Source organism: Loxodonta africana, chromosome 19, assembly GCF_030014295.1.
Source record: "Loxodonta africana isolate mLoxAfr1 chromosome 19, mLoxAfr1.hap2, whole genome shotgun sequence".
NCBI classification, from domain to species: Eukaryota; Metazoa; Chordata; class Mammalia; order Proboscidea; family Elephantidae; genus Loxodonta; species Loxodonta africana.
Window position 1 is genome coordinate 30,614,408 of NC_087360.1, and position 27,635 is coordinate 30,642,042.

Genomic DNA, 27,635 nt, shown 5'->3' on the forward strand with positions numbered 1-27,635 from the left:
GCTTTGGAGGGAAATCAAGGAAGGCCTCCAGGAGAAGATGACATTTGGTCTGAAACCCAAAGGGTGGCACAGGACCAGGCAACATTTCTTTCTGTTATCCGTGGAGTCACCAGGAGTTGGAGCTGACTTGACGGCAGCTAACAACTAGCAACACCAATATCCTACGGTATGGGTGTACCACAGTTTGTGTAACCATCCACCCCCTGAGAGACATCTCGATTGTTTCCACTTGGGGTTATTATTAATAAAGCTGCCATAAGCATCTGTGTGCAGGTTTTTGGGTGGACGTATGTTTTTCTATTTTTCTCAGCCATCGGAGAGAAAAGGGGGAAGAAGACAGTCCATGGAGAGGAAACGGCATATAGAAGGCTCAAAATCAGGTGAGAAACTGACTGAGAGCAGCCCAGGGTGGCTGGGGTCTGCAGGGGAGGGCATGGGACATTTCTGAGGAGATCAGCAAAGCCTGTAGGCCACAATGAGGGATTTGGATTTTATTACAAAGGCAATGGAAGCTTTAGAAGGTTTTAAGCAGGGAGCCAATGCTATGTTTCTTAATTAAACTTTTAATTTTGAGATAATTGTAGAGTCATAGGCAATTGTAAGAAATAATACAAAGAGATTCCATGACCCTTTACCCAGTTTCCCCTAATGGTAGCATCTTGCATAGCTATTGTACAATATCACAAACCAGGTATTGACACTGACAGTCCAGAACGTTTCCAACACCCACGGATCTCTCATGTCTTCCTTTTATAGCCACAACCACTTCCCTCCCGACCCCACTTGCTCCTTAACTCCTGGCAACCGCTGATCTCTACTCCTTGTCTATAGTTTTGTCACTTTAAGCGTGTTATATAAATGGAATCACACAGTGGGTAACCTTTTGAGATCAGCTTTTATCACTTGGCATGATTTCCTGGAGATTCGTCCAAGTGATTGCATGCATCAATTGCCCATCTGTCTGTCTGTCGCACTGTGGTGGCTTGTGTGTCGCTATGATGCTATAAACTATGTCACTGACATGATGAACAGGTTTCAGCAGAGCTTCCAGACTAAGACTGACTAGAAAGAAAGATCTGGTGATCTACTTCTGGAAAATGAGCCAAGGAAGATCCAGTGGAACACAATAGAATGTTGTCGGATGTGGTGCTGGAAGATGAGCCCTCTGTGTTGAAGGCTACGCGAGGCTGTGACAGTGGGCTCAAACATGCCAGTGATTGTGAAGATGGCACAGGACCTGGCAATGTTTTATTCTGTTGCACATGGGGTCACCATGAGCAGGAGCTGACTTGACAACAACTAACTACAACTAGCAACAACAGTATGCGCCACAGTTTAACCATCCAGCCCTGAGGGACATCTAGAATGTTTCCAGTTTTTGGTTGTTATTAACAAAGCTGCTATAAACATTTGTGTGCAGGTTTTTATGTGCACTTCAGTGTTTTTGTCAGGAATAAATGCCCAGGAGTGCAATTGCTGAACCAACTTCTAATTGCGGAAACCCTGGTGGTGTAGTGGTTAAGAGCTACGGCTGTTAACCAAAAGATGGGCAGTTCAAATCCACCAGGTGCTTGCTCCTTGGAAACCCTATGGGGCATTCTACACTGTCCTATAGGGTCGCTATGAGTCTGAATCAACCTGACAGCAATGGGTTTGGATGTTGGTTTTTTATGGTAATTGCATATTTGGTTTTCTTTAAGAAACTGCCAAACTCTTTTCCAGAGTGCCTGTCGCATTTTACGTCCCCACCAGCAATGTGTGAGTGATCGCTTCTCTGCATCTTTGCCAGCGTTTGGTGTTATCACTATTTTTTATTTTAGCCATTTTCCTAGGTGTGTAGTGATATTTTATTGTGGTTTTAGTTTGCATTTCCCTGATGACTAATGATGTTGAGCCCTTTTTCATGTGCTTACTTGGCAGCACTGGGTTTTTATTAGCCATCTGTATATTCCGTTCAGTGAACCAATGGTCTTTAGCAAACGTATCACTCTGCTTTTATTGACAAGTCCCTCTCCCCTAGTAGGCTGGACTGTGAACTCCTTGAGGGCAGGACCGAACCCATGGCCCATCGCTGGCATGTGTGAGTCCGTTGTTGCAGCCATTGTGTAGCCTTCCAAGTAGAGGGCTCATCTTCTAGGGCTATTTTGAACAATATTCTGCTATCAATAAATGTTTTTTTTTTTCATCTTTTTTTTATTGAACTTTAGATGAAGGTTTACAGAACAAACTAGTTTCTCATCAAACAGTACACACATTGTGGTATGACATTGGTTAACAGCCCCACGACATGTCAACTCTCTCCCTTCTCAGCCCTGGGTTCCCTACTGCCAGCTGTCCTGTTCCCGCCTACCTTCCAGTCCCTGCCCCAGGGCTGGTGCCCCCCTTCAGTCTTGTTTTGTTCCATGGGCCTGTCCAATCTTTGGCTGAAGGGTGAACCTCAGGAGTGGCCTCATTACTGAGCTGAAAGGGTGTCCGGAGGCCATACTCTCAGGGTTTCTCCAGTCTCCTTCAGGCCAGCAAATCTGGTCTTTCTTTTTGAGTTGGAATTTTGTTCTACATTTTTCTCCAGCTCTGTCTGGGACCCTCTATTGTGATCCCTGTCAGAGCAGTCAGTGGTGGTAACCAGGCACCATCTCGTTGTTCTGGACTCAGCCCGGTAGAGGCCATGGTAGATGGGGTCCATTAGTTCTTTGGACTAATCTTTCCCTTATGTCTTTAGTTTTCTTCATTCTTCCTTGCTCCCAAAGGGGTGAGACCAGTGGAGTATCCTAGATGGCCACTCACAGGCTTTGAAGTCCCCAGATGCCACTCACCAAAGCAGAATAAATGCTTCTGGAATGTCTAAACTCAGGGCTGGGAGCATCGTTGAGGCTCAGCCATGGCTTAACCCTGGGTCACCTCCCACTCCCCCTTAACTCAGACCCTACCCCCGCCAGCACAAACCCCACCTCTGCACACTGGCATGGAACTGACAGCATCAGTGAGTTCCATCTAGGGGGGATTTGATGCCTAGAGACTTGCACTTGCTGTATAATTAGGTCTAGCAAAGCTTATGAATGTCGTCCCAGATTATAATCACTTTTTAATTATATTTACCTTTGTCGGCAGAGAGGTGAGGTGTGATATTGGCTTTGGGAGGTAACAATTTGACTTCATTCAAAGAGGCAAGTGCCCTGAGGAGGCTGCACAGGCAGAAGGAGCTGCGCAGGAAAGAAGCAGAGAAATGAACACAGATTCGCAGACACAGAGCTCTGGCCTCCCCAGTGGGTGAGTCTTGGATTCTGAGGCAGGAAGCCGAGGGTCTTCAGTTTTCTACTCTCAGTGTACTAGGGGGGTGGGAGATGAATAACAGAGATCCACTCTTGAGCGCTGACTGTGTGCCAGGTACTGTGCTAAGCACATTCTCGAAGTGGCTCATTTAATCTACAACCATAACCCTGGGAGGTGGATACTGTTATTACCATTCCCATTTTATAGGGGAAACTGAGGCACAGAGAGGAGACGTGGCTTAACCAGGGTTGTACAGCCAGGGCTAGGATTCAAATTCAGCTCTGTCAGATGCCAAAATCCTAGAAGGGGACCGCTGATGATACTCCGAAAAAAAAGGGAGACAAAAATTGTAGCCGGCACCGACCCAGCTCTCCCACAGCTGAATCCATTGATTAATGGTCTCTGCAGCCCCAGCCCCCTCTGCCCACACTCATTGGCTCAGGAAGTGTCACTCTGGGCACATCCCTTAGCATCCTCTTCCCTCCCCAGAGCAGGGGACGTAGAGTGACATACTCCCACCATGCCCTTCCTGGTCCCTGTCCGCTCTGCTGCCAGCAAGATCCAGGATCTCTTGCCAGAGCATTCTCAGTCCAAGGTGCCATGCAATGGCAATGATGTTGATGACGATGGTGACGATGAAGATGACGAAGCTGACAACAATTGCCAGCCATGTATTGAACACTTACTATGCACTGGGGGCGTGAATTAACTCAGTGGTTCTCTGAAGGGGCTTCCAGGACCAGCTTTGTCATCACCTGGGAACTTACTAGAAATACAAATTTTGGGGCCCCAAGTCTCTGGGAGTGGGACCCGGTGTGCTGCCTTATAAGAAGCCCCCCCAGGGTATGCTGATCCACACTCAGATTTAAGAGCTACTGTTAACTCATTTAAATCTTCGAATCATCCCATGACGTAGGTACCATCTTCTCCATTTTATAGACAAGGAAACTGAGGCTCAGAGAGATGAATTCACACGTCCAAGGTCACACAGTAAGTAAGGGACTGAGTGTCTCCCCTCTCCAGCCCAAAAGTCCAGTCTCTGCCTTGGACTCCAACCCTTAGCCTCCTACTCACTGTGTTTGGAACCTCAAGAATATAGCTACATTCAGCCCATTCACTCAGCCCACTCACCAAGGGTCTAGATCAGAGTTTCTCAACCTCAGCACTATTGACATTTTTGGTCAAATAACTGTTTTTTGCGGGGTGGGGGGCTTTTCTGTGCATTGAAGGACGTTTAGCAACATCCCTGGCCTCTACCCTCTAGGTGCTAGTACCTTGCTTCCCCTCCCTCCAAGCATTGCAAAACGTTGCAGGAGGTTGGGGGGAGGCAGGGATTGCCCCCAGTTGAGAGCTGCTGATCTAGACACAGCACCTGCTTCTGTTCAGGATGAGAGATCCTGGTCCTGTACCTCCATTATTTCCCTCCCAACCTATTGGGTTTATTGCATGAAACAGAAGCTGCATTAATGGAGAGGAGAAAGTTTTGGAGTTAAGATAGACCAGAGTTCAAATCCCTATCTTGCTACTGCTGTGTGATCTTTTGTAGCTTACTGCACTCTCTGAACCTCCGTTTCTTCTTCTGTAAAGACGGGGAGTGTGATGAGACATACACCATTAGTAGCAGCTTAACTGGGTTATTCTGGCTCAGGGCCTCTCTTTGGCTTACACTCAAGATGTGGCTGGGGCTGCAGTCATCTGAAAGCTTGACTGGAACTGAAAGAGCCTCTTCCAAGATGGTGTGCTCAGTTCCTTGCTGGTTGTTGGTAGAAGGTCTCAGTTCTGTGCCTCATGGACTTCACATGCTTGAGCGTGTTCACAATATGGTAGCTGTCTTCCCCCAGAGCAAATGACCTAAGGCAGAGAGAACAAAGAGGCAGCACAATGCCTTTTAGGACCTGGTCTTGGAAGTTACACATAGTTACTTCCACTACGTGATAGCCGTTAGAAGCAAGGCTGGCCCACATTCAAAGAGAGAAAAATTAGGCTCCATCTTCTGGGGGAAAGGATTGCCAAAGAATTTACGGACATATATTAAAACCACTACAGAGGGAGAACTCTTTATAGGGTCTCTATGAGTTGGAATCGATTCAATGGCAACAGGTTTGGTTTTTGGTAGTTTTATAGAGGGAGAAAGGAGCCCTGGTAGCACAAGAGTTAAGCGCTCTACTGCTAACCAAAGGTTGGCTGATCGAACCCACCCTGTGGCTCTGCAGGAGAAAAACTTGGTGATCTGTTCCCATAAAGATTACATGGGGCAGTTCTACTCTGTCACATGGGGTTACTATGAGTTCGAATCAACTGAACAGCACCCAACAACAACACAGAAAGGAGGAAACTGGGAAGCAGTTGCAGTTGTTCATGGAAGGCTTGTTTATGGAGAAGAGGTAACAGATACAGAATCTGAGCATTAATTTTCTACGTGTGTCTGGGATGGCGAGCAAGAAGGTGGAGTCCAGGGTTAGCCCTAGGGTAACCCTCAGGTTTCCAGTTTTGCAGAAAATTACATGGTGGCACCAGTTTCCAAGGTGAGGATTGTAGAGGAGAAGCCAGTTGGGGGTGGTATATGGGTATGTTGGGAAGACCGTGAGTCACCTAAGAGGAGATGTCCAGTAGGTGGTTTGATATGTGGGTCTGGAACTGGGGTGGGAAGCTCAGCCTGGACTTATGGACTTAGGAGTCGCCAGCATGTAGCTGAAGGCTGAAGCCATCAGCTTGGATGAGATCCTTCAGGGAGAGTTCTGGCTGATGAGGAGGGGAGAGGGCTGAACATAGAAAATTCCTAGTGAGCACTGACATTTAGTGATGAAACAGCACAGAAGAACCTTGGTGGAAAGGAGAACATGAAGAAAGGGTCAGAGAGGTGTGACGGAATCCCAGAAACAGAGTTGCTTTAGAGGATAACTGAAGAAGACTTCATGGAAAGTTGGTATCAAGGGTAGAAAGTGGCAAAAATAGATCGAATCACAGAAGGCACTTGGAAATCTCAATTCAGCTGAGCTACCTTGGTTACATCCCTTCCTTGCCGTGTGCTTTGGCTTTCACCATCCATAAAATGGGACTAAAATACCATCTTAAGACTACGATGAAGATTCAGTCTATGTGAACAAGTCTAGAAGTGCCTGACACATAGTAGATGCGTAACGATTGATAGTTTTCCATTCATCCCCCCATGATAAAACCAAAAATCAGGCTCGTTGCCGTGGATTCTAACTCATGGTGACCCCATGTGTTACAGAGTAGAACTGCTTCATAGGCTTTTCTTGGCTGTAATATTTATGGAAGCAGATCGCCAGGGCTTTCTTCAGTGGTGTCACTGGGTACGTTCAAACCACGAATCTTTAGGTTGGCAGTTGAGGGCAAACCTTTTGCACCACCCAGGGACACAAATAGTAGGTACTTTGTAGATGATAGTTTCCCCTATACGCCCCATGGCAGGCACCAATAAATGCTTCCAATTACAGGGAAGCAGAGCATCCTTAGTTTTATTGGGTGTACACAGCTCACTTTTTGTTCTCACGTGAAATAATGGTGTGCTGTGGGATGGGCAGTGTGGGTGGGTTGGGTGATCTTTCCACGCTCAGTCTGGGCTGTCAAGGGCTGACTCCTCTGGTTCAAACCCTGCAGCGACTGTCATCTTCCACCACTGAAAGCCAGCTCAGAGTGAACTCCCACGACGACGAGACTGGCACTCGTGCCCTTGGCATGCACCTCTCTCTGCAGCTGATGAGAAGGCTGAGGCATCAGTACTGTCAACCCAGCCCTTTCTCCAAGCAGTGAATTCCTGACAAATGGGGTGTGTGTATATAATTATCAGAGATATAGATTCTGACATTAAAACAAACTGTCTCGAACTCTCATCATCTTTAACGGATGGCAGTTTGGGAGGGAGCTGGGGGTAGAGCTGACATGTCAGCAATGATTAGAGAAGGCATATAACTGGGCACACTGGGGAACACGTATGGCAGAAAAACCGAGGAGGAATTTAATAGCACAGATTATGTTTTTAATTACTTTAACAAACGAACTGTTCTCATGCTCGGGTGGAATTGTTGGAGAAGCCACCCCCAGTGTTCCCAAGCAGCCTCTGAATCACCGTTGTGGTGGGGGCTGGTCATGGGGGAGCTGGAGAGCTTCCAAGGCATCAGAACTTGGCTTATAGGTTATGTCTTCTGTCCAAGGAATCCTTTGTCCCATCCATCTATAGGGCATTCAAATAATTGTCAGTGTCATAGTCAAAAGCATGGATGCTAGAGGCAGCCCAAGTGGGGCTGAAGCCTGGCTCTACTATTTATTAGCTGTGTGACCTCAGACAAGATGATTGCACCTCTCTGTGGCTTATTCCTCGTCTGTAAAGATAATCCTGGCACTTAGACCTCATAGTGTGTGGCTTTGACTATGAGGAAGGCTTCGAAATTAGGCTAGGCAACGAAGAGCGTCACTGGATTCTCAGCTACGTTCTCCATCATCTTACTGGGAATTTCACACTGTGAACTGGAAACCCTCCAAGCTGGATAGTCACCTGGTGTGACTGCCTCTAGAATCATTCAGAGTCACACAAAAGTATGCTTCACTGGGGACGGGTAGGATTCTTTTCATCATTCATTCAATTGAGTTCCTGCTGCATACTTGTTCGTTGCTGTCCAGTTGGCTCTGCCTCATGGAGACCCCATGTACGACAGAATCAAACATGTTCTGGTCCTGTGCCATCTTCAGTGCTATATTAGACAATGTTCTGTTGTGATCGATAAGGTTTTTTTGGCTGATTTTTGGAAGTAGATCCAGGCCTTTCTTCTTAGTCTGGAAGCTCTGCTGAAGCCTGTCCACCATGTGTGACCATGGTGGTATTTGATGTACTGGTGGCATAGCTTCGAGCGTCATAACAACACACAAGCCACCATACTAGGACAAACTGACAGGCGGGTGGTAGTACTACATGATCCAAACCCAAAAACCTGCTGCCATGGAGTCAATTCTGACTCATAGTGACCCTCTAAAACAGACTAGAACTGCCCCATAGGGTTCCCAAGGGGCGGCTGTTGGATTCAATCTGCCCACCTTTTGGTTAGCAGCCGTAGCTCTTAACCACTGTGCCACCAGTGCTCCGCTACGTGATAGGCCCTGGAAATATGGTGAACAAGAATGGCTTCATGAAGTCACAGTCAAGTAATTACAATTCCATATATTAACTGCTGTAGTGGGGGAATCTGTGGGAGTCCAGAAGAGGTACCTAGTCCAGCCTAGGGATCAGAGAAGGCTTCCTGGAGGTGGTGATGTGGGTAGGAGTCTTGATGTTTGAATAGGAGATAGGTAAGCAAAGAGGAGGTGGAAGGAATGAGAGCTCTGGGCAGAGGGAGCCACATGGGCAAAGTCCAGAAGCCTAGGGTAGGGAGAGGAGGAGAGCATACCAGAGCCCTGGCCTCTGGGGGTGGGACCGAGTGATCTCACTACCATCAATAACATCCTGCCTATCAGTGACATTGGAACCTGTCGGGGTGGCAGCTTCTATCCACCTTGCTGGAGGTACAACATCTCCCTCAATTACAGAGGAGCTAGGGGGGCCTGTGGAAGTCCCTGATGGTAGGGTGGAGGTGGTACGGGCCTCAGAAATGGGACGGTGTTATGGATTGAACTGTGTCCCCCAAAATGTGTATCAACTTGGCTAGCTCATGTTTTCCACTATTGTGTGGTTGTCCATCATTTTGTGATCTGATGTGATTATCCTATGTGTTGTAAATCTTACCTCTATGATGTTAATGAGGCAGGATTAGAGGACATTGTGGTAAGGAGGCAGGACTCAGTCTACAAGATTAGGTTGTATGTGGAGGCAATATCTTTTGAGAGATAAAAGAGAGAAGCAAGCAGAGAGACAGGGGGACTTCATGCCACCAAGAAACAAGAGCCAGGAGAATAGGGTGTCCTTTTGACCTGGGTCCCTGTGCTGAGAAGCTCCTCAATCAGTGGAAGATTGATGACAATGACCTTACCCCAGAGCCAACAGAGAAAGAAAGCATTTCCTAGGAGCTGGAGCCCTGAATTTGGACTTCTAGCCTCATAGACTGTGAGAGAATAAATTTCTGTTTGTTAAAGCCATTCGCTTTTGGTATTTCTGCTGTAGCAGCAGTAGTTAACTAAGATAGATGGGAAGAAAAAAGTCAGAAATGTGTCAGTGGGTTCGGAAAGGATGTGAGATCTTTCTGAGGCAACTGGCAAGAGATGGGGCGGAGAGTAGGGGAAAGATGAGAGGATGGAATAGATGCTGCAGTGAGGAGGATGGAGGGAGCCAAAAGTGGCCCAGCTGAGGCCCACCAGGGCAGAGAAGCAAAGCACCTTATGCAGTGACTGACTGATGTGGGAGGAGAGAGGGAGCTGTTTGTGGGTGTACGTGTATGTACGCATGTGTGCATGCATGTGGTGTGTGCAAGTGTGTGAGTGTGTGTTTGTGTACATGCATGCATGTGTGTTTGTACACGTGTGCTTTTGCACGTGTGTGCATGAGTTTGTTCATGCATGTGTGATGTGTGTGTGAGAGATAGTGTGTGTGTGTGTGTTCACTAGCTGGTTGGATTCAAAAGCTGGTATGGGCATAGACATATATACACACACATTCCACATCAGTCATTTCAAATGCCCAGGGGGCCCCTTTGCCTGGGCAAACTGTCCTTTTTGTAGCTAGGGAGATGACCCTAGTTCTCAACCCAGAGAGACCCTGGGGAGATGCCTTAAGCAGAAGATAAAGAACAGGGCTGTACTCTTCTTGTGGTTCAAAACAGGTTAACATTTATGGTCCCAGGTGCTTTACAAGTGATTTCCACAGATTATCCTGTTGACCCCTCTTGCAGACTCCCAGGTGGGCCAAGGATTGACTGGAAAAGACCTTGTCCTGCCCCACGCCCACCCTCTACACATGCTCTGTAAAATTAGATCTAAATCTTAAAACCAAGTCCTGCCAGATCTGAGAGAAGCCCATTACCTGTGGTCCTCCAGGCCCGCTTACTTGGGGCTTACGTTTCCTTTCAGAAAGCACCTACAGAGCCCATGCCATTGCTAGGAAATTCTCACGGACACCTGGGCCTCGGCTGGTTCTCAGCAAGCGCAGCATTCTCAGATCCACAGCAGCGCCTGGGGGGAGAAAGGTGAGCCAGCAGCCAGGTGAGCCAGGAGAACCTCTCTGCCCTCCTCTCCAGTCATCCGGAAACTCCACCCCCCTGGATCATCAGGATGGCCTTGTGAGAGCAGGTAACCCTGTTACCAGACCCATTTTACAGACAAGGACACCAAGGCTCAGGAAAGTGAGATCACCTGACCGTGGTCACACACAGTAAGCGCATTCAGGGGTTCTGAGTCCAGTGCTGTAAATAACACAATTTGATAAGAGTTAAATCCAAGTAAGAATGGAGTTGTCTAATAGTATCCTGAAAAAAAGGGAGCAAAAAATCACCATGACTTCAAGATGGGCAGGACTGTGGGGCTGGACCTTGAAGGAGAAATTTGGTGAAGGAGGCATAGTGGGCAAGGGAGGAAATGGCAAGTGCAAAGATGTGGCACTGTGACAAATTCAGGTGAATTGAGGAATTCGGTGTTGCTGGGGAGTGGGGTGCATGGTAAGAAGTGGGGCAGGAAGCAGTGTCCAGATGAGTTAGGAAGCAATTTTAAAGGACGTGCATACCATATCACAGTGCTTGCAACTAACCTTGAAGGCACCAAAGCCCCAGAGGAGTCCGTGGAGGGTAGTGATGGATCAGGTTGGTTTGCTGATGAAAGTCAGTGTAGCTCAATGGTTAAGAACAAGCTGGGGAGTCAGGCTGCTGCATTCAGGCCCCAGGTCTGTGTCTCCTAGTTGTGTGTCCTTGGAGTAAGTTATGTAACCTCTCTAACCTTTGCTTTCCTAATCTGTAAAATGGGGATGATGGCAAAAAAAGTACATAACTCAGAAGTATGGACAGGAGCAAATGATATCACCTATGGCAAGCATTCAGCTTGTTGTCTGGCACAGGGCAAGTGCTCAATTAATAATCACAGCCATTGTCGTCATTATTGAAGGAAACCTCCCTGGAGGCAGCATTCAAGTGGCATGGAGCACTGGGTAGACAGGGCGTTGGGGGTGGAGGCCAGCTGGGCTGTAGCACAAGTTCAGTGTTGATTGATGAGGCTTGGCCAAGGCTGCAGCTGTGGGGACAAATTTGTGGAGGGTGAATTTGAGGGAGGACTGGGGAGCATCATGTAAATAGAGGATTAAATAAACGAACATATATGGAAGGGTTTTGTAAACTGTACACATTTGAGTATGATTACAGTTAGGGCTATTTTCATCGACTTTATTTTTGGGGCCTGCCAACCTCAGTTCTCTAGAAAGACGATGCCATTTAATTCTCCCAGATCAAATATTTAACAAACACAACAGTGAATAAACCCAGCCTTGCCAATTTAGCGTGCATTCTGTATTTTCAGTTGCTTTCACTCCAGAGACTTACCACCTTGTCCAACATGACTCTCTGCATGAGGCTGCTTAGCGGTAATAGAGACTATGTCCAAGTTGTCATGGCCAAGGATGTGGTGCCTGGAGCCCAGCCACCTGGGTTTGAATGCTGGATCTGCTGTTTAATTTCTTACTGTGTGACCTTGGGCAAGTGACGGTGAAGTGACCCTACTCAACTTCTTTGTGTCCCCATTGGTAAAATGAAAAGTGAAATTACCTGACGGGGTTCTTCAAAGATTCAATGTGGTGGGAAGACAGGGTTGACATGTGATCACGTCCATCACCGTCATCATCACCACCACCATCAGCTGCAGCAGCAAAACCATCATCACCATCACTATCATCACCATCATCATCGCCATCATCACTATCATCACCATCATCATCATCGCCATCGTCATCAGGATCCCCACCATCGCCACCATCATCATCAGTATCCCCACCATGACCACCATCATCATCAGTATCCCCACCATGACCACCATCATCATCAGTATCACCACCATCATCACCATCACTATCATCACCGTCATCACCATCACCATCATCACCATCACTATCATCACCATCATCACCATCACCACCATCATCATCAGCATAACCTTCATCACCATCAGCGGCATAACCTTTCCCACCATCCCATCATTAAATTATCCATACCATGAAGACATGCACCCCACATCAACCATTCTCAGGTTAGAATGATAAATAGGCAGGTCCATTTTCTTAGCTACTACAGACAGACTGAGGCTCAGAGAGCTGGTCACACAGCATGTTTATGTGTCTGTGACCCCAGTCAGGCGTGAGGCATGGAGGATAAAAACCAAAGTTGATTCGCCTCCACATCTCCAGTTCCTGACCCCTAGGACGTGCTGAATTACCATTTGCTGAATAAATGAATGAATACATAATTTTAACCCTGAATTCTGTGATTATCCAAGTGTGATCCAAACGCCCCTTGGGAGTCCCCCAGACCATTTCAGGGGGTTCATAAGTCCTCCCTTTTTCTAACTGCATGTCTGTGTGGGGCCAGCTTTTCTTCTTAGACTTCAACTAAAAATCCCCATCACAATCGATTGAGCGCAGAAAGAGATAGGAGCGTTCTAGACATCTTCTGCTCACCTAGACGTTAAAGAGATTTGCAAATGTGAAGCAATGCCACTTTTCTCTCTAATTATGTTCTTGTGGAAAAACAGTGTTATTTTTTCACTAGAATGTGCTATTTGTGTTAGCTTGTAATGGGTTTATTATTGTTATTTGTAAACGAATAAATAGATGTTTTAAAAATGTTTCCGTTATAATTTCTCGGAGGGTGAATTTTATGGATATAACCCACATAAACAAAAGTATTTCGTGGCCTTCAATATTTTTTGTATTTAGACCCTTTCAGTCCCTGTGAAACGTTTTATTTGGCGAGTCTCTCCTTCTGCAGATGAACCTCAGGATGTTAAGGACTTTGCTCAAGGTTTTAGTCACTGGTGGTGGTTGTCAGTTGATCTGGGTTGATTCCAACTCGTGGTGACCCCGTGTATGCAGAGTAGAGCTGGGCTGCATAGGGTTTTCAAGGCTGTGAACTTTTGGAAGCAGGTTACCAGGCCTTTCTTTCAAGGCACCTCTGGATGGGTTTGAACCTCCAACCTTTCTGCTAGTAGTCAAGTACTTAACCGTTTGTGCCACTCCAGAACTTTCAATCATTTTTAAGAATGTAAAAAGTCCTGAGACCAACAAGTTTGAGAAACAAGATGGGGATCGGTCAGGTACAGGTTAACAGGTGTGTAAGCACTCTGAGTTTTTTCTCAGGCACCTGGGATCAGGACCAGGACTAAGACTGCAATAGATGTCTGGACCCCACTCAGTTGTGGGGGCTGCTGGGCCTGGCCAGGCTGGGCTTCCACGAACACAGTTGACCGGGCCAGCCGGGAGGGGAGGCAGGTCTGACACCCCCTCCTTCAACGACTTCAAACCCACTGTGGTTGACTGCCCTCCCAAAGCCGCAGGCTAAACCTAAGAGTCCGGAGCACTGCTTTCTGGGCCATTAATCTCCCCCATGTCAGGCCGAAGAGCTTGGCTCTGGTCCACGCAGTTGTCCGCTCTGGGAGTTGCTTTATTGTCTCTTTACTTTGGCTCCACAGAGCACCGTTCTACTAAATAAAGCAGCCTTTATTCCTGAGCCCTCTGGAAAGGGCTCATACAGAGTTATTATGCTGTGGCCTGAGGCTTGTCCCTGGTCCTAAGGGTGTCCTTTTCAGGAGAAGAACAGAGACAGAATTTTCTGGGTGTGCAATAGGTGCAGGGCACAGTATCCAGACGTCTTCACGTGTGGTTCAGAACACAGGAGTCAAAATCATGTTGGGTTTACATTTCAGCATGCTGCACATTAGCTGTGTGACCTTAGACAAATCACTGTACCTCTCTGGTCCTCAGTGTCCTGCACTTGTACTATGAGTATCATTTGTCATGCTGACCTTGTAGAACTGTAGTGAGGATGGAGTGGGAATATTATCTTAGGGTGTTTGGCATACACTGGCTGGGGGCACAGTTGTTGGTCACCATCGAGTCCATCCCAACTCATGGACAGACCATACGTTACGGAGTAGAACTGCACTCCATAGAGTTTTCTTGGCTGTAATCTTTATAGAAGCAGATCTCCAGGCATTTTCTTCTGTGGTACCCCTTGGTGTGTTTGAACCGCCAATCTTTAGGTTAACACAGTAAGCATTACCAATCAGTGTAAGAAGCTACTATCACCACTATCTTAATAAACTTGCCCAACAAGCCCAGGGGTAACTGGAGAGGACACCCGAGGAGCAGAGAGGTGAAATTAGTGCCCAAGGTTATGCAGACATTAACTGGGATTTGAACTCAGTTCTACATAAGCCCTAAGCCCATGGGCTTCCCACAGGAGAGGGTGGCTCTTGCCAGGGGTGGGGTAGGGCTGGGGTGAAATGAATCTAAGAGCTGAGGGAGCAGACTGGTGACTCCTGCTGTTTGCCTCTGAGATCTCATTTTCATGTTCTCACCTTGAGGTGAGCTGCTAATATTCGATAGGGACCCCGAGGAACAAAGAAGTGAAACACAGGATTTGTATAGCCATTCTGTCTGCAAGTCTCACTGCATTCTCCATCCTTGAACGGTAAGGAGGGGGGTTGCAGAGAATCTTTTTGACTTAAACTGAAGTCCTGTTGCAAACAGCTTTAAAATGATCCAAAGGTATTTCAAACCAGTGATTCCCCTCCCCCCCCGAAGGATATCATTTGTAAGGACAGGGGTCTAAATTAAAAAAAGAAAAACGATTTTCATTTGCACTGAATGAAGACATGATATGAGAACCAGGTGTAGAGTGAATGAAGGGGGAAGTGTGGGAAATGAGGCCTGCGAGGGACAATGGAATGAGACTTTCCAAAATCGAGCTGCTGAATTAAGGAATCAGGAAAAGTCTCAATTATGGTATCAAATGGAGGGAACAAAGAGACAGGAGAGCTTACCTGGAAAATGAGCAAAGTAGTGGGAAGTTTAACATCTTCCAAATCAAGAGCTTCCACTCACTTGGAGAGAAAGAGCTAGCTTTCTCTCCTTGATATCACTTGGGGAAGGGGAGGGAAATTGTCAGAGAAAGTGTGTATGTGAGAGAGAGAGCAGAGAGAAACATGCAGAGAGACACGGAGAGAACAGAGAGAGATGAAGGGGGAGGCAAGAGCAAGAGAGAGAGACATAGAGGCAGAAAGAGACAGAGATAGAAATACAGAGAAAGATTGATAAAGAAATGAAGAGAAAGACATAGCAAGACAGAAACAGAGGCAGAAACAGGCAGAGATAGAGATACAGAAAAAGGGGGATAAGAGATGGAGAGAGAGACACAGAGGGACAAAAAAAGAGACAGAGAGGACAGAGAGAGACAGAAAGACAGGGAACAGAGAGGCAAAGATAGGGAGACAGAGAGAGAGAGAGACAGTGAAACAGAGCAAAACAAAGGAGAAGAGACACAGGGAGAGATGGATTTGTGAATATCCCAGGTGGTAATCCTGGCAGATGTATCAGTTGGTCTCAAAGATCTCCCTGTCTGTCCTGATGCCTTCTTTCCCTGTCTATCCTGGCCTTCCAGATAAAAGATCCCAGTGGCTACCACTAGTGTGGGGACCCTTAACTCTCACCCCTGGTTGGCACACTGCATCTGGTTGTCCAGTCTGTACCTGTGGGCTATACTCTGGCCTGGGAAATGAGCAGATGCCCATCTCCATCTGTGGGAGGGGATGAGGTGGACAGGTATTGATGAAGGGTCGAAAGATCCGAGGCCAGACCCAGCTCTGCCAAAACTCGCTGTGTGATCCTAGGTGTCTCAGGCTGGGTTCTCTAGAGAAGCAAAACTAATGGAAAGAGAGAGAGGGAGGGAGACTTATCTCAAGGAAGTGGCTCATGCAGTTGTAGAGGCTGGGAAGTCCCATGTCCATGGGCCCCAACCCTCAGGCTGGAGGCTTCTCCAGACTCATGTAGCTGGGGGGGTGGGGGCGGACAAACCCAAGATTGGCAGGTAAGATGACAGGCTGCTAGCTTATAAGCTGTGGAGGTTGACACATCCCAAGATCAGCAGACAATATGGCAGGTCGTTGGCTCAAGTTCCAAGCACAGAGGTCAGATGATGATGAGCCAGATGCAGGATCCAGAGTGAGCAGACAGTGAACTTTTCCAGAACAACAATATGTATTGGATGCAGGCCACACCTTTGAGGAAATTTCCCTTACAACTGATTGACTGATTACATTAGATCACATCATGGACGTGATTACATTATATCACAAAATGGAGGATAACTACATCATTACATAACTGCCAAATTACATATTTATATAACTGCCATACACTGAGAATCATGGCCTAGCTAGGGTCGCTCACAGCCTTAACCATTACAGTCCATTCTGCATCAACTTGGCCCCTCTACACACCTCCTTAAACCATACATAATCTTCAAATGAAGACAATTAAAAGTCATACTTGTGCCTAACCTAATACAACTAACACCCATACAACTGAAAACACACTAGCCCTGTTTACACTTTATATTTTATAATAAGTAAAGAATAAGGGAGGGAAGAAAACAAAGATGTTTGATATATATGTGTGTGTGTACATGTGTTTGTGTGTGTGTAAACCAAAAAAAAAAAACCCGTTGCCATTGAGTTGACTCTGACTCATAGTGACACAGTTAGACAGAGTAGAACTGCCCCATAGGGTTTCCAACGAGCAGCTCATGAATTTGAATTGCTGACCTTTTGGTTAACAGCCAAGCTCTTAACCACTGTGCCACCATGGCTCACACACAGACACATACAACAAAACAAGAAAGAAATACTAAACACAATTACAGTCCTCATTTCTGCAGTCCTCAATTCTGCACATGGTCACATGGTCGTAGCTGGTATTTAGAACTACTTTTTTTTTTTCTTCCACCACCCATTTTGTATTCTCTTTGCCCTTAGGAAGCATCTCGGCTGGTCATGGTCCTTTGCCTGGTGGAGTGACCCAAATCTTCATTTCTGCAGAGTCTAGGCCATTAGTAGTCATTAGTAGCCTGGAATTGGGTTGCTGTAGTTTTCCACTGACTTTAAACACAGGGCCTGGCGGTATTAAGAGACATCCTAAAGGATCTCCTGTATTCCAGACATACTCTTCTTTACTTCCATTATGTAATATCAATCCAATTTCCCCTTGGTAATCAGGATCAATCACACCACCCAATATAGTAACTCCCTTCTTTGCCTGTGGATCCAGAGGCATGAGGAGCCCAAAATGGTGGGGTGGCATTCTTAACTTCCAGTTCAATGGAATCATTGTTGTGTCTCCTGGTGGAAACATCCCTCTTTTTGGAACTAAAAACTCTAGATTCACAGGCGTAGGGTCATGGGGACAGGAAGCAAAAATTTTGCAAGTGGATCTCTAGGGCTAATAGTGAGTAATGCTATTCCCGTTTCCACTCCTTGACTCCTGGACCCATGAATACTGGCTGTGGGAGAAACAACACCATATATTGGATGCTGGTTTAGAGCACATACAACTACCTGGAGAACATTGCCCCAACCCTGCAAGGTATTTCTACCTAGTTGGCGCCATAATTGTGTCTTTCAAAGGCCATTCCGTTGTTTTATCAAGCCAGCTACTTCAGGATGATGGGGAACATGGTAAGACAGGTGAATTCCATGAACATGGGCCCATTGCCACACTTCATTTACTGTGAAATGAATCCCTTGATCTGAGGAGATGCTGTGTGGGAAACCGTGATGGTGGAGAAGGTATTCTGTAAGACTACGGATGGTAGTTTTGGCAGAAACATTGTGTGCAGGGAAGGCAAATCCGTATTCAGAGCAACTGTCTATCCCAATAAGAATGAAACACAGCTCTTTCCATAATGAAAGTGATCCAATGTAATCTCCCTGCCACCAGACTGCTGGCTGATCACCTTGAGGAATGGTGCCATACTGGGGACTCAGTGTTGGTCTCTGCTGCTGGCAGACTGGGCACTCAGCAGTGGCTGCCAAGTTGGCCTTGGTGAGTGGAAGTCCATATTGCTGAACCCATGCATAGCTTCCATCCCTGCCACCATGGCCATTTTGTTCATGAGCCCATTGAGCAACGACAGGAGTGGCTGGGGAAAGAGGATGACTGGTTTCCACAGAACAGGTCATCCTATAAACTTGATCATTAAAAACCCTCCTCTGCTGAGGTCTCCCTTTGGTGAGCATTTGCGTGAGACACAAATAGCTTCACTTCTTTCATCCATTCAGAGATGTCTATCCACATACCTCTTCCCCATACTTCCTTGTCACCAATTTTCCAATCATCTTCCTTCCAAGTCCCTGAACATCTAGCCAAACCATTGGCCGCAACCTATGAATCCATATACAACCTCACATCTGGCCATTTCTCCTTTTGAGCAGAGAGAGCCAGGCGCACTTTTCGAAGTTTGCCCATTTGAGGATCTCCGCTTACAACTGTCCTTCAGGGAGGTCCCAGAAAGGGGCTGCAATGTTGCTGTTGACCACCTTCCAGCGGTGTATGCATATTGTACAGAACTACCCATAAACCAGGCACGAAATTTCTTTTCCTCAGTCAACTAATCATAAGGAACATCCCTTGAGGCCATAGGTGCATAAGGGGAGAGGGACAGTAATGTGACAGGAGTGGAGATCATGGGCATTTGGGTCACTTCCTCGTGTAACTTGTGCCTTCAGGTCCTGTTCAAGCCTGATCTTGTATATATCACTCATATTTAATGATGGGGTACTCCTGTACACATCCAACTTTGTGACTCTGTGGGTCTGACAACACCCAGTTCATGATGGGCAGCTCAGGCTGCATGGTGACTTGGTGACCCATGCTTAAGCATTCAGTCTCTAATAAGGCCCAGTAACAAGCCAAAAGCTGATTCTCAAAATGGTAATAGTTATCTGCAGAGGATGGCAGGGCTTTGCTCCAAAATCCTAAGGGTCTGCACTGTGATTCACCAATATATATGTATATGTATGTATGTATACACACACACACACGTATATATGTTTTTGTTGTTAGGTGCTGTTGAGTTGGTTCCAACTCATAGCGACACTATGTACTACAGAATGAAACACTGTGTGGTCCTGCACCATGCTCACAATCATTGTTATGCTTGAGCCCATTGTTGCAGCCACTGTGTCAATCTATCTTGTTGATGGATCTCTTTTCCATTGACCCTGTACTTTACCAAGCATGATGTCCTTCTCCAGAGACTGATCCCTCCTGACAACACATCCAAAGTATATAAGATGCAGCCTTGCCATTCTTGCTTCTAAGGAGCATTCTACCTGTATTTCTTCCAAAACGGATTTGTTTGTTCTTCTGGCAGTCCACGGTATATTCAATATTCTTCGCCAACACCACAATTCAAAGGCATCAATTCTTCTTCGGTCTTCCGTATTCATTGTCCAGCTTTCGCATGTGTGTGATGCAATTGAAAATACCGTGGCTTGAGTCAGGAGCACCTTAGTCTTCAGGGTGACATCTTTGCTCTTCAACACTTTGAAGAGGTCCTTTGCAGCAGATTTACCCAATGCAATGCGTCTTTTGATTTCCTGACTGCTGCTTCCATGGGTGTTGATTGTGGATCCAAGTAAAATGAAATCCTTAACAACTTCAATCTTTTCTTCCTTTATCATGATGTTGCTTATTGGTCCAGTTGTGAGGATTTTTGTTTTCTTTATGTTGAGGTGTAATCCATACTGAAGGCTGTGGTCTTTGATCTTCATCAGTAAGTGCTTCAAGACCTCTTCACTTTCAGCAAGCAAGGTTGTGTCATCTGCATAACGCAGGTTGTTAATAAGTCTTCCTCCAATCCTGATGCCCTGTCCTTCTTCATGTAGTCCAGCTTCTGGAATCATTTGCTCAGCATACAGATTGAATAGGTATGGTGAAAGAATACAACCCTGATACACACCTTTCCTGACTTTAAACCGTGCAGTATCCCCTTGCGTTGTCTGAACGACTGCCTCTTGACCTATGTACGGGTTCCTCATGAGCACAATTAAGTGTTCTGGAATTCCCATTCTTCACAATGTCATTCATAACTTGTTATGATCCACACAGTGTAGTGCCTTTGCATAGTCAATAAAACACAGGTAAACATCCTTCTGGTATTCTCTGCTTTCAGCCAGGATCCATCAGACATCAGCAGTGATATTCCTGGTTTCATGTCCTCCTCTGAAACCGGCCCGAATTTCTGGCAGTTCCCTGTCGATATATTGCTGCAGCCACTTTTGAATGATCTTCAGCAGAATTTTGCTTGCGTGTGATATTAATGATATTGTTCAATAATTTCCACATTTGGTTGGATCACCTTTCTTGGGAATAGGCAAAAATATGGATCTCTTCCAGTTCGTTGGCCAGGTAGCTATCTTCCGTATTTCTTGGCATAGATGAGTGAGCATTTCCAGTGCTGTGTCTGTTTGTTGAAACACCTCAGTTGATATTCTGTCAATTCCTAGAGCCTTGTTTTTTACCAATGCCTTTAGTGCAGCTTGGACTTCTTCCTTCAGTACCATCAGTTCCCTATCATATGCTACCTCTTGAAACGGTTTACACATCGACCAATTCTTTTTGGTATAATGGCTCTGTGTATTCCTTCTATCTTTTCTTTTGGTGCTTCCCGTGTCTTTTAATATTTTCCCCATAGAATCATAGGTCAGGAGCACCTCAGTCTTCAAGTTGACATCTTTGCTTTTCAACACTTTAAAGAGGTCCTTTGCAGCAGATTTGTCCAGCGCAATGAGTCTTTTGATTTCTTGACTGCTGCTTCCATGGGTGTTGATTGTGTGTGATATATATATATATATATACACATACACACATATCTATATATATAGAGCTTTATCTCAAGGAAATGGCTCATGTGGTTGTAGAGGCTGGCAAGTCCCAAGTCCATGGGTCAGGCTCAGGTTGGAGGCTTCTCTAGACTCAAGTAGTTGCAGGGGCTGACAAGCCCAAGATCAACAGGTCAGACGGCAGGTTGCTAGCTCATGGGCTGGGGACGCTGTTGAATCCCAAGATCAGCAGGCAATATAGCAGGCCAATGGCTCAAGTCCCAAGAACTGGAGGTCAGATGATGAGGAGCTGGATGCAGGATCCAGAGCAAGCAAAAGTCAACAAGCTTTTCCAGGATGTCCATGTATATTGACTGCAGGCCACACCCCTGAGGAAACTCCCCTTACAACTGATTGGCTGATCACATCAGATCACATCATGGAGATGATTACATTATATCACAAAATGGAGGATAACTATATCATTACATAACTGCCAAGCCACTGAGAATCCTGGCCTAGGCAAGATGACACATAACCATCACACCTGGTAAACTCAACCAACCTCTCTGGGCCTGTTTTCCCACCTGTAAAATGGAAAGGATCATTCCTGTCCTTCCTACCTCCTAGGGCTGGTATGAGACTTTATTGAGACCATAGTACTCTGAACAGGCTTCAAAAAGATAAAACAACAAATTCATATGGAGGTAAAAAACCTCCGTTATTTGTGACCTGAGGCCCATCTTGTTCTATTTCCTAAATAATCCTCTGGTTTCTTCTTAGCTCTGAGAAATACATCTGCCCAGAAAAAAAAAAAAAAAATCATTGTGTTTTCAGGCCAAGGGAGGAAAACGTTCAGAGAATTTATATCTGGTTGCATTCCAGAGCAAAACTCCTTACAACATGCCGTGAAACTCAATGGGGAGAAGACTGGTAATGATAATATAATAACAATGATAATAAAAAGGGAAAAAACAAAACACTTGGATCAACTAGGATAATGTATGGGCAAAGAAGGCACTATGGGATTTTTTTTCCTCCCCACAAATTTCCTAGCCTACTGTCCATCCCTGTCTTTTGAACGGACCAATGGCTGCTAGGTCACTCCTTTTGGAATGGTGCATGGATGTGACCTTCTACTTCTCCTCATGTCTTGGGTCCCTCCTTCCTGAGCCGCTTCCTTTTCGTCTCAAGATGGACTCTGAAAGGAAATGGCTCATAAGGGTGTTCCTTGTCTTGCTTTCAATGTCCACATCCCTCCTTGAGCTGTTCGGAAACAAGCCCAGGAAGTTTACCCATTGGAACGAAAAACCAACAACAACAATACTTTGGGCCAATCTCCAGTCACATCTTCCTCTCAGGCCCGTGGGCAGCCTGTGGGTAACAGCTTCATAATTGCTTTCTAAATCAAGGGGTTTGGAAGGAAGTGGATTCCTCTGGGCATCTCCTCCCTCACTGCCAGGAATTTTCCAGAAACAGAAAACAAAATTGTTTCAGGAGCTAGAATCTTCTAAATTAAATAGCTAAATTGCAAACAGCCCCTGCAGCCCCACAAGTGTGCCTAGCACAGGGCTGTCCTCTAGGCATGCAAACTGTCTTTCCACCTGCCCTGGGAGGCAAGTTTCATCGACACCCCAGTTTGACAGGTGGAGGGTAGAAGCTTCATGGTGACATGGGGCATGTGTGGGCTCTGAGGGTGGAGAGGTACAGGCTGTACTCCTACCATGGCTCAGGTATGACTTCTTACAAGTCTCTAAGTCAATTGAGCCTCAATTTTCCCATCTATGAAGTGGTGAAAACAATCTCTGCTTTGTTTTGTGGGATACAGGGAATAGATGAAGAAATGTTTTGCATTGTATGGGAGCAATATATATGTATATACCTGTTGCTGTCAAGTTGATTCCAACTCATAGCATCCCTATGGGACAGAGTAGAACTGCTGCATAGGGTTTCCCAGGCTGTAAACCTTCATGGAAGTAGACTGCCACATCTTTCTCCTGTGAAGCAGCTGGTGAGTTTGATCAATCGACCTTTTGTTTGACAGCTGAGCGCTTAACCACTGTGCCACCAGGGCTCCCAAGGAAAAAACCCTATGGGGCGGTTCTTCTCTGTAACACATGGGGTCGGCATGAGTCAGAACTAACTCAATGGCACAAAGTTTGGTTTTTGGTCTATAGGAAGTTTAGTCCCTGGGTGGAACAAATGGTTAAGCGCTTAGGTGTTAACCCAAATGTTGGCAGTTCGAGTTCACTCAAAGGTGCCTTGGAAGAAAGTCCTGGTGGTCTACTTCTGAAAGATCATAGCCGTTGAAAACCCTATGGATCACAGTTCTACTCTGACACACATGGGGTCGCCATGAGTTGGAATCTACTCGACAGCAACTGTTTGGGGTTGGTTTTAAGAGGCTTAGTAGCTTGCCCAAGAAAACAACCTTTGTGGCCTTGGAATTGAACTCTATTGTTTAGATTAGACTCCAGGGGTCTTCCTATTATGTACTACTCCTGCATCAAAACGAGGATGCTAAACTCCCATTAGAGACATAACACTCTCCCTATCCCCTTTGTACTTCATGGTTTCTCACCACATCCACTGTTGCCCAGAAAGTACTGCTTGTAAAGGCAGATAGATGCTCTGCCTTTCCCTTCATCAAAACATATCTGACCAGAGCCTCCTTGTCTTAGTCATCTAGTGCTGCTATAACAGAAATACCACAAGTAGATGGTTTTAACAGAGAGAAGTTTATTCTCTCACAGTCCAGTAGGCTAGAAGTCCGAATTCAGGGTGCCGGCTCCAGGGGAAGGCTTTTTCTCTTGGTCAGCTCTGGAGGAAGGTCCTTGTCACCAGTCTTCCCTTGGTCTGGGAGCATCTTAGTGCAGGGACCCCAGGTCCAAAGGATACTCTGCTCCCAGCACTGCTTTCTTGGTGGCATGAGTCCCCATGTCTCTCTGCTCACTTCTCTCTTTCATGTCTCAAAAGAGATTGGCTTAAGACACTACCTAATCTTGTAGACCTCATCAATATAATTGTCACTAATCCATCTCATTTCATCACAGTGATAGGATTTACAACACATAGGGAAACCACACAAAATGATGAACTATCACACAATACTGGGACTCACGCCCCAGCTAAGTTGACAGATATTTTGGGGGGACACAGTTCAATCCATGCCACTCATCTTTGCAAGGCTCAGCTTCTAGCATATTCTCTTCACATCAGAATCCAGAGCTGACGTTTTGAGTCCAGCATCAAAATCGAATAACTACAAGGCTAGGGAGGTATAACAAATGTGAGAGGCAGCCAGATAGGAGACATCGGGAACACAGGGGCAAACTGGAGAGCATATACTCAGTCTAAAATCATCCCAATTAAAAACAAAAAGCATGCTAACAATTTGCAGGGACAAAATATGGCTCTGGGCTCCAAGTAGTTCACAGACCACTTATTGCCTCCTTGGATCTGGTTCAACTACTACATTCTGCAGACAAAATATGATTTTCCTGGGGCCACGGGGTTGATAAAGTCGCTGATGCCACAGAGGTTTCAAATACACATTACTTTGAGTCCAAGGCGTTTTCTGCTCTGAGGGCTAACTAATTTACACTATAGTGTAAATGACTGACTATGCTTTTCTGCTGAGGGCTCACTAATTTATACTACCCTGTTAATGACTGGCTAGGAAGGTAACAAAAAGCCCTGGAGGTGCAGTGCCCAGTTGCTAACCAAAAGGTCAGCAGTTCAAACATACCACCTGCTCTGTGGAAGAAAGACGTGGCAGTCCGTTTCCTTAAGATTACAGCCTTGGAAGCCCTATGGGAAAGTTCTACGCTGTCCCATAGGATCGCTATGAGTCGACTGCAATGGGTGTGGTTCGCTTTTCATTTCGGAAGGTAACACTAACGGTGGAAATCTATGCACTGTGGTGGAACGTTGGGAGACATTTGAGGGTGGAGGTGCCACTTGGTCATGTACGTGTTCTTCGCCACTGCATACATTTCCCAAGGAGGAAAGACAGCCCCCACCCCACCGGCATTTTTCACAGGTAGTGGCCATGTACATTACTACTCGTTTGTTTTTAGGCCAGGGGGCTTCCCAGACCTGCATGGCTCTGTCCTAGGGGAACAGCCCACCAGGGTTCCTGCCACCCACCCTTCCCCAGGTTGTGGGCTTTCTCTGAGCGCAGAACCTACCTGGTAGTGAATGCGAAGTCGATGCCACCATGTTGTATTTCCTTACGGTTTCTGCAGAAGGAAGGGAGCATCGTGCACTTTATTTGAATTCCATGACCTTTGCAAACACATGTCTGCTTCTTATTTTGTTCTGTTGCAGAGGAAAATGTGAAAGCCCACATGATGCGATAGGAAAATATGAACCCCCAGAAGTTTTTCCCTTGGCTCTGGCTAGAGGAAGTATGTGCAAGGGGGCCACAAGGTGTTTGCACAGCACTCAGCTGAGGGTGTGGGTTTGTGCAACACACAGGTTTTCCCATCTCAAAAATAGGGAGGATAAAATGATCTCCAAGAAATGATGGAAGGATGAAACTGGGACTCTGAGTTCAATTGCCTAGCACAGTGCCTACCATATAGTAAGCACTCAAAACGGAGACATCAGTGGTTCAGTGGTGGAAGTCTCGCCTTCCATGTGCTCAATTCCCAGAGAATGCACCCACGCACAGCCACTACCTGTCTGTCAGTGAAGGCTTGCATGTTGTTGTGATGCTGAGTAGGTTTCAGCAGAACTTCCAGACTAAGATGGACCAGGAAGAAAGGCCTGGCCATCTGCTTCTGGAAGTCAACCAAAGAAAACCCTATGGATCACAAGAGTCTGATCTGCAACCGATCATGGGGGTGGCACAGGACGGGGCGGTGTTTCCTTGTGCATGGGGTCACCACGAGTCAGGCCCACTCGAGGTGGCTAACAACATTATTAATTAGCCTTAGGGGAAGTGCATGTAGTGCAGGGTTGGCAAACTATGGCTCTCAAGCTAAATTTGGCCTGACTCCTGTTTTTGTAAATATAGTTTTGTTGGACACATTCCCGTTCACTTATGTGTTCTCTGTAGCTGCTTTTGTGCTCCCAAGATAGAGACTGGCAGAAAACCACTTACTATCTAGCCCTTTGCAGAAAAAGTTCAATGATGCCTGGCCTAGTGGAATCATACAAAGCTGGGTTTATGTCCTGATGATTGTGGGTAGGTTGCTTTGCCTCTCTGATCCTCAGTTTTCTCATCTCCAAAGTAGGGACAATAAAATAGTTACATATTTTATTTAATAGTTATTTTCCTGTCCAGTCCTGTGCCATCCCTATGATCAGTTACAGATCAGGCTATTGTGATCTATCAGATTTCCATTGGCTGACTTTTCAGCAGTAGATTGCCAGGACTTTCTTCCTGGTCTTAGTTTGCTTCTGTAGCAATTACCAAAAAAACCAAACCCACTGCTGTCAAGTCGATTCTGTCCCATAATGGCCCTGTAAGACAAAGTAGAACTGCCCCATAGGGCATTTCTAGTGTTTACTAAGTTTTACACAATTTACGCAAACTGACCCACTTAATCCTCACAACAATTTACAATTACCCTCAATTTTCAGATGGGGAATGGGAGACGAGAGAGGATGAGTCACTTGCCCAAGATCAAAGAGCAGGAAAGTTAGTAGAGCCAGGTTTAATTACAGCGGACCAAAGGCTGAGACCTGTGGCCAGGACTAGGTAGGCTTCAGAGGACATGTTTTAACCACTATGCTATACTATCTCTTTACAAATGTGTTGTGTTGTTGTGTGCTGTTGAGTTGATTTCGACTCATAGCAACCCCATGTGATAGAGTTGAACTGCCCTGCTAGGGTTTTCTTGGTTGTAATCTCTACGAAAGCAGATCACCAGGTCTTCCTCCTGCGGAACCAGTGGGTAGGTTCCAACCACCAACCTGTTGGTTAACATTGGGCCACCAGGACTCCTTCTTACAAATCAGGGCTGAGAAGTTGCAGCTACAAAGAAACTAAATACAACAAACAACAAAAAAGAAACAAATGCCATCACCGCCACCACCAACAAAAACTCAAAAGGAAAAGGTTAAAAAAAAAATACTAAGTCCCCCTTGTCTTTGGGAAATGTAATTTCAGAACACTAGGGAGGGCTCTCCCCTTCTCCGGCCCTTAGTGTCCTGGTCTGGAATATGGGGATAAGATGTACCCCAGTGCCCTTTCCCAGCTAGGGATCTGGGACTCTGTCTAGCCCCTCAGCTGCCTGTGGCAGAAAGGGGAGCTGGAGCTGCCCTAAAATTCAGGTCACATGGGCTGCCGTGCATTGCTCATTTTCCAGCAGAACCTACCTCCCCACAGGCTTCCAAGGGGCTGAGCAAAATGGAAACCAGAGAGACTGAACACTTTTATCAAAGGAGCAACTCTGGGAGAAGCTGGGAGGCTGCACAGGCTTGGGAAGACAAATCAAAGGCAAACTTTGAGGAAACACTTTGTGAAGCAGAGGAAAATCCCATCATGCTCGCAGCCGTGTGATTGACACAATGGAGTGCAATTTACTTGCAACAGAATGAGGCTTTCTCTGTTCACTGTC